At 38.1% G+C, this 10,195-nt stretch overlaps 4 non-coding genes across 4 annotated transcripts; all 4 read left to right on the top strand.

The window, feature by feature from the left end:
- The first annotated feature begins 8,665 nt into the window (after positions 1-8,665).
- On the top strand, positions 8,666-8,757 carry LOC121890160. The gene has a single exon (XR_006093711.1). It is a non-coding gene; the product is annotated as a small nucleolar RNA SNORD14 (small nucleolar RNA).
- A 230-nt stretch (positions 8,758-8,987) lies between these two features.
- On the top strand, positions 8,988-9,080 carry LOC121890159. The gene has a single exon (XR_006093710.1). It is a non-coding gene; the product is annotated as a small nucleolar RNA SNORD14 (small nucleolar RNA).
- Positions 9,081-9,459: 379 nt separating this feature from the next.
- Positions 9,460-9,551, top strand: LOC121890184. Its single transcript, XR_006093733.1, has one exon. It is a non-coding gene; the product is annotated as a small nucleolar RNA SNORD14 (small nucleolar RNA).
- A 209-nt stretch (positions 9,552-9,760) lies between these two features.
- Positions 9,761-9,852, top strand: LOC121890162. Its single transcript, XR_006093712.1, has one exon. It is a non-coding gene; the product is annotated as a small nucleolar RNA SNORD14 (small nucleolar RNA).
- The last annotated feature ends 343 nt before the right edge of the window (positions 9,853-10,195 follow it).

Here is a 10,195-nt window from a genome sequence, read left to right on the forward strand (position 1 = left end):
GAAAAAGAACTCAGAGACTATTTTAAATGAAACCACTTTTTTAAAAATGGCTACTTCGTAGATGAAGTTTATCATTTTTAAATTTCCTAAGTAAGGTTATAAAAAATACACATGGGATTCATGACTGACTTGCAAGAAAATATATTGAAGCAAATGAGAGGTGACAGCATTGTCAGCACACTTTATTCTAATAAATAATATATCTGAGCTAATAAAAACAAGACAAACAAACAAACAAGTGACGCCTCGTGTTAAGTTCACTACTTATTCCTGCTGAAAACAAGCGGACAAAAATATAATTTATTGCAGGTTTTCCTGTTATAACGATAAAGTTTTCTCAGAAAAAAGAAACACACAGCAGACAATAAATACATTCATGTTAACCTGACAGGCGTCTCATTATAATGAGTTGTTTTTCTCATTATAACAAGTAAATATTTTCATTATAACATGATATTTTCTCTTATTAAAGAGAAAGTTTTCTCTGAACTATTTTTTTTTGTCATTGTGGAAGCATCACGCTGCCGTATTTAAATTTAATAAAAATAAGTTAAGAAAATTAAATGTAAAGATTGTGTTTGACATTTTAAATCATGGAATAGCGTCTTTGCTGTAAGTTTATGTGTGTCAGTTACATCCTGGACAATCCATAACAACAGCAAAGACAGATATGAGCAGCAATCACAAATTTACACATAAAGCTCTGCTGTGTGAATGTTTTCTAGACTTTTTATATTTTTCCTGCATTTATTATGAATTTTATTTTACTTTTTATACTATCAGACTTTCAGTCCGACTGCTTTCCATCCTTCCACGTCTCTTTGTGTCTGTCTCCCTGTTTTTACTCGGCCGGACTGCCTTTGTGTGTTTTTATCATCACATTTCTGTATGTAAAATATGAACTGAACATTCTTATGAATAATTTATAAAGGGGAGGGATTATGGACATGAGTTGCCTGTGATCTTGTTCATAATCCCATTTTTAACACCTCCTCCCCCAAATATTCTGCTGAAAGTCCATAACCTTCCTGACATGAAAGCATAGCCTCACACAGACAGTCGCACAGTTTATGTCTGTCTGACACACACACAGCATGTTTTTCTTCTTTTCCCTGATATATTCTGTCTGTTTTTATTTTATTCTCTGGTGCAAACACGTATAATCTTATTTTTTAATGTTCAATTCTGTCTGCAGACTGCACACACACGTAACAGCTACACCCCCACACTTTCATTCAAGGATTCTCTGCAGTACAAAGCTGCAAAGGATTATGGGGCAACAGTGAAGCTCTTTTTACAGAGTGTATTTGTGTGTGTGTGTGTGTGTGACACAGTGACACTGTGGTGACTCTCTGTATCTGTCACTTACAGACACAATTGAATCCTTTCTCTTCTTCTTTCTCTCTCTTACTCTTTGTTTCACTGCACATTCACAGAACATAAAATCATCTACTCATCTATAATCTGAATGTATGTATATGTTTGTTGACTGTGTGCATTCTTGAAATCAAACCCTGTTTTTTGACACTATTTATCAAAGTTTTTCCTACAAATTTTATATTTTCAGGTGATTGTACACTACATTCCACTTCTGTCAAACCAAATCTTACACACTGGACCTTTCAAGCTACTGCTAATGTATATTTCCTACTGCTGCTGTTATAATGTTGGATGTTATAAACATGGTCAATATTCCAAAACTTGAGGTGAACGTATATAGAAATGCTACCTGCCAGTCAAAAGCGAGGGCTTCAACCCGCCTGAACACTTAATTTACAATGATTTTTTCTATCTTGCCGACGTCGGCTCATCGCTCATGCCTACAAATGGCCGTCTGTTCCATGGCCTTGGTTACTAAGGCTGTTGCTAAGGTGGTTGCGAAGGTGTTTCCACATGTTGTTCATGGTCCAGGTATCATCGGATAATTCGTAATTCATTTGTAATTCAAAAACCAAAAAATCCAAAAAGGAATAACGATAAAACGAATCAGCAAAAACCAGAAACAGGCCGGGTTTGATTGGTTTTTCGTTATTTGATTCTGACACCAAAAACGTTTTTTTGTTTTTTGTTTTGAAACAAATAACAGATTTACCATTTTTTGGTTTTTGAATTACAAATGAATTACGAATTATCCAATGATACCCGGACCGTTCATGTTGTCCACTCTCATATTTCAGATGTGATTCAGCTCCAACATGTACGGATGGATTTGAGAAGTTGACATTTGGAGTAAAGAAGGAGAAAAAGAAGTGAAATCCTGCTACTATAGTTTGTTTACGTAGCCTCCGGAGCCGGAGGAAGCTTCCTGAAAGCTGACCAATCAGAACAGAGTGGGCTCATCAGGAGGCGGGGTCTTAAAGAGACAGGAGCTAAAACGGCCTGTTTCAGACAGAGGCTGAACTGAGGGGCTGCATAAAGGACCAGTAGAAGATAAATGAGGAGTTTTTAACTGGGAACCATGCAAAGATATTCCAGTAGAGCCCCAGAATATAAATATAGAGCTGGAAATGTGCATGATATATCGCCTTTTAACTGGCAAAACATGGGGTTGCCTTGTGAAGGAGATGCAGGAAACAGTGTATTTGATCGTTCATCAAAAAATTTGTCTACAAAACACTTTTTTTCTGTATTTTTGTCAGGGAGTAATGGACCAAGGAACAACAAAGATACAAACAGTGATGGACGAAAACACTGTGTCAACAGAGGAAATTCTTGAAAATAACATGAATGTCATATTATTGGGAAAACTGCCACAAAATCCTGTGATGTGTCAGAGTAACAGAGGAGTTCATGTTTGTTTATTTAATCTTGTTGTGCCGTCATTCTTCAATTACTTCAGTTTACTTCAGTTTAAATGATCTGGAGTTTGTCTTTTAATCGGGGAATACACTGAGCATGTTTTATTTATAGTATCATAACTTTAACACAGTGTCTCATTTATGTGCGTAAATCATAAAATACTTTTTTGGAAAACTGTGAATCATACATTTACTTTCAATGAAAAAGGCACAAAATTGAGTTTGGACTGTATTTTTTTGGGACTTACATTTTTATCCTTTATTTGTGTGAATGAATAATTTAACAATATGTTTTGCAATACTGAACTGTTCTATAATAATATTTCACTAAAGATTTTCTGATTTTAGTAGGCGCCTTTTTCTTATCATTTGGCTTCCACGTAGATTTATACTTTTTTAAATTGACAAAATGATAAATTAGACTTACAGCTGAGTTTGTGCTGAAAAAAGCCCTTTACATACCATGCATGTGGGGTAAAGACAGTTTACAGGAGCTAAACTTTACTGCGTAGAAAGTCTGTAAAAAAAATAATTATTTTTAAAAATCTGTACAACTTTAGATTCAGATGTAAATATGTTTAATCTTTAGAAGACAGAGGTACTGTATCTTACAAACTGAAACACATTTGGTTGATTGGAAACCTCCTTACGTCATCTTGATTAAAGAGACCAGACCCAGACTCCATTACATCATCTGGAGATTTTTTCAAACAGACAGAAACTCAATACAAATTCAATTATTCAGCAGCTGCAGGTTGAGACTTAAGTATAACAGTGAAACCAGTTTCTTAAAAGCTTGTCAGTGAATCTACTATGTGACGTCACACTGAACACACACACACACACACACACACACACACACACACACACACACACACACACACACACACACACACACTGGTAATCTGATCTTTCTCTTCATACATTCCCGTGGGAAAGTTCATGGTCATTCTGTCTCTCTGTTTCTGTTTTTCGTCACTCTGTCTTTCTGCAGCTGCGTTTACAGGATTTTTTTTCTGTGATGTAACAAATTAAAAAATGGGGATTTAACCTCACGTTGAGTGGAAATTGTTCTAGACTAGTGGTTCTCAAACTTTTTCACGACAAGGACCCCTAAACTGACACAAATTAGACCACGGACCCCCATTTGATAAGCTTTAGCCTCAGGGTCCCCGGTCTGATAAGATTTTTTGCTTTTAGATGTTTTATTACAGAAAATGTACGAAACCAATGACCAAAATAGTCAGACATTCTGTCATTGTGTTATTTATAGATGGAACTATAGTGAAAATATATTATTCCCTTTTTTTCTGGGGACCCCTTGGAACCCCCTCAAGGACCCCTGGGGGTCCCCGATCCTCACTTTGAGAACCACTATTCTAGACTATTAAAACATAAAGTGAGGAATCTGATGGAGATACACTTGATGGATGATTAAATGTAAGTACGTAAAGTAACTTCAAAGAGAGAGGAACAGAGGTAATTTGTCCAAACAGCAATCGATAACATGTGGTGTCCCGCAAAGATCTAGTTTGGGTCCTCTTTCAAATGAGTTCAGACCAACTGGGAAACACCAGGTGAGCTTTGAACATCAAACTTGTTATCAGCCCTTTATCAGCTGATGAAAATGGTTGTTAAAACGATTTAAAAATAGTTAAATTCCTGGATTTTGGACAACTAAAGGTGTGTTCACATTGAAAGTGAAGCAAATTCAGCAAACTCATTTTATTGCTGCAAATTTGACTGTAATATTTTTGCAGTCTATGTTTATTCGCCACAAACAACGTGCTGACATTACCTGTAGCGAGTCCAGCCTTGGACAAACTCTTTTTTCCGTCAGTTTCTCCTCAAAACAAGCGCAAATTGAGACATTTTGTGCCTCCTACGGAAATTCTGTATCTGTTTGCATTATCTCTCCACTGACTGTAACCCTGATGCATCTAAAATTGACTTTGCGTTCAATCTGAGCTATAATCAATATTTTTATATTAACAACAAACCTGGCCACTTTTATGTGAAAGGGGGGGGGGGTGTGCTCTTTTTTTGCATATTTCAGCTCATTGTTTAGCAGTCCGGCTGCAATTTTACTGTTTTGTTCACTCTCAGCGCTCTCACAGCATCGTTTTTGGCCACAGTAGGCAGCTGTTTTCAGAGAAAAAGCTGTAAAAACCCACTGCAAAAAATTGTGGGTAAAATTTCAGGTAAAATCTTCACTTTTAGATAAATTTACTGTTTGAAACTACTGTATAAGAATGTTCTAAACCAATGACTTTTTAAACAAGTGTTTTTATATTTATTTTTGTGGTAAGGAATATTTGTTTTAACTTGAACTATGTACAGCTGTTCACCACTTTCACTATTATGACCACTTATTCTTTAATGATGTCACAGACATGTTTACAACGGAAACATGTCCGTAGCATGTAACTAGCATGAAACTAGCCTCTCCCATCATGTTAGCATGAAAAAGTTTGCATTTCTTACAAAATCTTAGCCTGTTGATAGCGGAGAGAGAGAAATATGTACAAGTTGATGCAATTAAGATTATGACAAGTTCACAGAAACACAGATTTTTTATAGACTACTGGTTTGGTTGAGAATCTGCTGTGTGTTATTTCCTCTTTTTCTGTTTCTCTGTGTTTTTATACAGTACCTGTAAAAAATCAGAGTGGATCAGCCCAGTTTCTGTTCACAGAAGTGACGTACCTCCTGTTACTGTTAGCACTCAGGATGCTAACTTGCAGGGCACGCAGGCCTGGTAGCACACGTACGCACACACACACACACACAGATTTGTATTTGCTCTAAAGCTGAGGTGGATCAGTCTGCGCCTGCATTCATTCATTCATCCATCCTCCACCCTTGTTCATCCTGCAGTCCGTCCATCCTCATTTTCCTCCACCCATCCTCCTCATCGTCATCATCCCTCTCTCTCACCATGCTGCAGATGCTGCTGTCATCTCCAAACGTTCCTCCATCCATCCATCCATCCATCCATCCTTCCTCCTTCACTCTGTCCTGTCATCCAAAAAAAAAAAAAAGAAAGAAAGACAGCACTCACCATGTTTAACTAAGACGCAGGCCGATGACTGTGTGTGTGTGTGTGTGTGTGTCTATTTTCCAGCCTGAAGCCATCGCGTCATGATAGCGTCTTGTTTGCTCTCTCTCCTCTATATGTGTGTGTGTGTGTGTGAGAGAGTGAGAGTGAGTGTGTGGGAGTGTAGGAGGAGGAGGAGGAGGAGGAGGAGGAGGAGGAGGAGGGGGAGGATATCATCGTCACAGCAACACCAGCAGCTTGCAGCAGCAGCAGCACCAGACTGAGGGGGGGAAGGATGGAGAGGAGGGGGGGGGGGGGGGGGGGGGGGGGTGCATCATACAGGCCTCACTGCAGCATCCACCAATGACAAGCAAAGAGGAGGGGGAAAAAGGAGAGAGCTGATTGGTTCATCAGGTTGTCAGTTATCTGATGGTGTGGGCGTTTGAGTCTCTCTCTCTCTCTCTCATTTCATCATAGTGTCTCTCTCCCCTGTGATCTCACTTGTATCAACCTTTAAACGCATTAAACTGGAATATTTTTTAACCAAATACAAAAGAACATTTTTTTTAAATTGTTCACTAAGTTGATTTAATACAATTATTAAAATATTTAATTTGTCATTTCTTTGTCATAGTTTATTTCCTCATTCCCCAGTTTTCTTGGTCATAGCATGTTTACGTTATTTATCTTTTATGAATGTTTATAATCAATAATATAATCTGATATAAAAGATATTTCTGTTTGACATAACGTCAGACTACATAAATACATAAAGGAATGTCTGAAAGCATTTATTAGTTTCTGACTCTGGGAAAGTGAGAAAAAATCCTCCAAACTACTGCATCTCTGAACTGAATCTGTTGAACCAAATCACACATTAACAGTATTCTGTCTGATCTCCTTTTGATGACTAATGTCACATTTTTTCACTTTCAATCACTGAGCCTCGCCTGAACCCGTTCAGAGCCCCACATGGGGGGGAGGCCCACCTCCATCTTTGAAAACCTCTGTCTTCAAGTATTTATACGATTATTTATTATGAATGTTTATTATCAATAATACATAGAATTTGAGAGAATTTTTTTTTTAAAGACACGAATAAATTTCCATAAATGATTATGAAATCTGACAACAACAAAAACCGCAGTGTGGTGGCGGATGTTCCGGTGTTGACCTCCGGTCCAGCAGGCGGCGGTGAGGCGCCGTAAACCCGCTGACGGAATAAAAGCGAGCAGAAACGCGCTCAGAGTCATTTGGATCCGCGGTGCAGAGAGCTGCTGTTACACTGATTTAACGGTAAATATGACTTCAAACTTCACTTTACTCTTCAAATGGCGGGTTTAACTTATTAAACACAGTCTGTAGAGATAATAGTTGACGGTATCTTCCTTAAAACTGGAGTTTATTTTACGGATGGTCGCAGATTGTTTCAGCGCTGAAATGTCGTTGAGAGTTTCCACATGTCGTCCTGAACTGAAACACGACTGTTGGCCGCTTTATTTAATGTGTTTTTATGTTTTATTTAAACTTAAATCTGCCTGTACACTGTTGTTTTACGCCCAAAGATTATAACAGTTTTAAAGTTGGTCTAAAAGTAAACTTTGAAGTTGTAGTGTTGTACTGAGCATGCGCGGGATTTATTTAATCCTGATTGAAATCAATAGGTTATTATCAGGCTTCTGCAGAGCTTGATGATGAGTTTTTAATCATTTCAATCACATCTAAAACATGCAGGGCACTGATGCCGCAGGACCGGGATCGAAAACTACTGTTTTTAGATGCTGAATTTAAATTTCAGCATTTTTAGAGACAAGATATTAAAACAAACGGGCAGGACACAAAATACGCACCAGCTAAATGTTGGTAAAATATGCAAGTAGCTGGTAGATTTGCTTCACTCACCAGCCACAAAACAATGTGAATCTATTGAGTGGCTGGTAGAAGTTGAACATTCACTAACGGTTTGGCTGGTGGACAAAAAAAGTCCATTTTGCATCCTGCCGACAGCGTTTCTGTTCTGGTTGTTTCCAGCAGGAGAACACGTGGTGAAGATGACGAGACATTCAACCTCTGTACAAGTCAGAATAGAAATAAACCTACTGGAATTAAACACTTATAACTTCTAAACTTGCATCTAATACAGTCTAATATTCCAGGTCTGAGAATAATGTAATTTATGTGACCTATAATGTTTTTCTAATGCTTTTTCTTTGGTTGTAGGTTATTTTTTACAAGTACTTAGAATAGTTGGAAATGGTGGAAAATGGAAGTGAATAATTCTAATATCTTATTTTGTCCAACCAACTGTCCAAAGATGCTCAATTTAGTGATATAAAACAGTAAATCCTCACATTTCAGAAGAAATCAGTATAAAAAGTATAAAGTAGCATCAAATGAAAATACTCAAATACCTCAAATGTACTTGAATAAATGTACATAGTTACTTTCCACCACTGATCATTATTACTATTGTTGGCAAACAGTTTCCAAACAAAATTAATTTTTTAGGCAACAAGAATATTTTTAATGTAAAAGCTGGAAATAATCACAGGTGCCTTCATGATTACTGACCTGTTTGTTGTAGACTGAGTTTATTTGGTTTTCTAACACAAGAAATGTCCCAACAGACTTACATCCATCACCACGGTGAATGACCTTCATGGACACCGTAGAGAAGCTGCTCAGCTGTGTGAAGATGGATGATACGACTTCTTCCACGAGGGCAAGACGCAACAACACCTCAGCTCCACTGACCCTGTGGACAGGTGAGCTGATCAGTTGACGTTGTTTCTTACTCAGTTTACGCAGCTCCAGGACTGCTCAGCTCTTCTCGCTGTGATGATGTCTTTCCTGCCATTCGTAGTTTCCACCAGAGGTCGAAAGACCAAAGACGGTCCAAACCTTCCTTGGATGTCTGAGCGAACAACAGAAGTCTTTAACTTGTCTCGTAACATCTCGCTGCTTTCAGAGCTAACTTCATCTCCATCTCACTTTCAGGTTGACTGTCTCTTTGGCGGCCATGTCGTGTCCATTAAAGTTAAATCAACAGAATCGTCAACATAATGACTGACCTGTTAAGCTGGTATGTATGTTTCGGATTATAATATTTACTTCATTAAATATTGGTTCTGGGAAGTCCTGGTTCCCTCTAGTTGCTGTGATGATGATTTTTCCTGCCATTCGTAGTTTCCACCAGAGGTCGAAAGACCAAAGATGGCCCAATCCTTCCTTGGATGTCTGAGCGACTAAAGTGAATAACTGTGATTTTGTGTCTTGTTATCGTCCATAACTAAACAAGCTTTCAATCTTTCTTTCAGGCTGGATGTAAAATAAATGTCTGGATCATGGAGGAGACGTTCGTTCTCATCGTGACAGTTCACAGAAGCTTTGACTTCTTCTGAAGGTGTGTTTCTCCTGCAGTAGATCAGAGATAAATGGAATAGTGTCTTACAAGAAAAAAGTACAATACATACGACAAACGCATTGACGACTATAAACGCATATAGTCAAGATGCACATACAGGTGTTTGAGTTTTCCAAAAAAGTGTGTGCTTTATGAAAACCTTTTCTCCCTGAATCAGTGAATTCAACCCAGCCTTGATCTATTTACCTCTGTGCCACGATTCGCTGTGATGATGTCTTTCCTGCCATTCGTAGTTTCCACCAGAGGTCTACGGACCAAAGATGGCCCAATCCTTCCTTGGATGTCTGAGCGAATTAAAAGTAGTGAATGTCATCTGTTTTTGTCTTTCTCCGGTTTCAGTGCTAACTTGTCACTACATGTCACTTTCAGGGTGCGAGTCTCCGCTGACGGTGCCTGTCTAGTCAAAGGAAGTGCCAACAGTGAAGATGACTATAGCCCGGTATGTATCTGCTGTTTTTAAATGATATATTGAAGTTAAGGTAAAGATGCACAACCATCAGTTTGCTGTGATGATGTCTTTCCTGCCATTCGTAGTTTCCACCAGAGGTCTACGGACCAAAGATGGCCCAATCCTTCCTTGGATGTCTGAGCGAATTCAGTTGTAGTTGTGACCATCAGATCAAAAAGTTTTCTGTTGGCTAATGTTTCTTTGCTCCAATAGGTCAACCGTAAACGAGGATCTGCGCTGCAACTCAGGAGGACTTTTCCACAATCTTTCATCGTGAAAGTTTTTGTATGCATTTATATTCATGAGGAAATAAAACCAACTGTTGCTAACTTAAATGGCATTCAATGTTTTTGTCAAGAGCAGACAACATGAAACAAACTGTTTAATTGTATAAATGGACCAGGATTCTCCAACATTTAATACAAATTTTGTTTAAGCAAACCTGAATGAAATAAAAGCACTAGTATGAATTTTCTGTTGTCTTGAGT

This window comes from Thunnus maccoyii, chromosome 22 (genome assembly GCF_910596095.1).
Source record: "Thunnus maccoyii chromosome 22, fThuMac1.1, whole genome shotgun sequence".
Taxonomy (NCBI): Eukaryota; Metazoa; Chordata; class Actinopteri; order Scombriformes; family Scombridae; genus Thunnus; species Thunnus maccoyii.